This window comes from Pygoscelis adeliae, unplaced genomic scaffold, assembly GCF_000699105.1.
Source record: "Pygoscelis adeliae isolate BGI_AS28 unplaced genomic scaffold, ASM69910v1 Scaffold199, whole genome shotgun sequence".
NCBI lineage: Eukaryota > Metazoa > Chordata > Aves > Sphenisciformes > Spheniscidae > Pygoscelis > Pygoscelis adeliae.
In genome coordinates this window covers 321,623-322,338 of record NW_008825495.1, presented here as the reverse complement: position 1 = coordinate 322,338, position 716 = coordinate 321,623, and positions in this window count along the sequence as shown.

Sequence of the window (716 nt, the reverse complement as noted above, 5' to 3'; positions counted from 1 at the left end):
TCCTCGCTCCGCGCGCTACGGTCAGCCTTCAGAGGCACGTGGTGAGGGGAGGAAGGGACTGGTCACAAGGCAGCTGGATAACAGGCTGTACCTGGTGCTCAGGTTATTACAATTCATGATCTCGTGGCCGTGAGCAAGACCCTGCTCTGAAGGAAAAACGCCAGTGGTAGAAAAGGTCTCCCAACGCCAAAGGCAAGTTAACATAGTGAGTCTGAAACCAGACAGGCCGGGAGCCTCTTTGAGCTACTGAACACACACAAGGGGTCCTGTCCAGAGAGAAAATACGTATTTTTCCATAAGCGGTCTCCTATTTAAGTTAGATTAGGCCTGGCTGATACCTGTGACCCAGTAAAGTTCCTAAGCTGGAGATAAAACAATTTCACCCCGATTTTGTTTTTTTTTTTTTTGTTGTTGGGGTTTTTTTTTTTTTACCACATCCTTCAGTTCCTGCTTTCAAGGGCACCTTGACTTTCCCTGCCTAGGGAGATACTCGCTAAGCCAAGCTCCAACCCGACAGACCCCGCGCCCGCCAGGCCGCTGCGGGTAGGCGAGCGCGGCCCTCTCCCTCCGTCCGAGCCGGGGAAAAGACGCCCGGGCAGCAGGAAAGCGCCCCAAGGGGGACGGGGCTTTCCTTCCTCCGCGGGGCCTCCGCCGTCCCTCCTGCCCTGCCTCCCCCGTCGAGCGCAGCGCAGGCTGACCCCCGGCCTGCCGCCCTG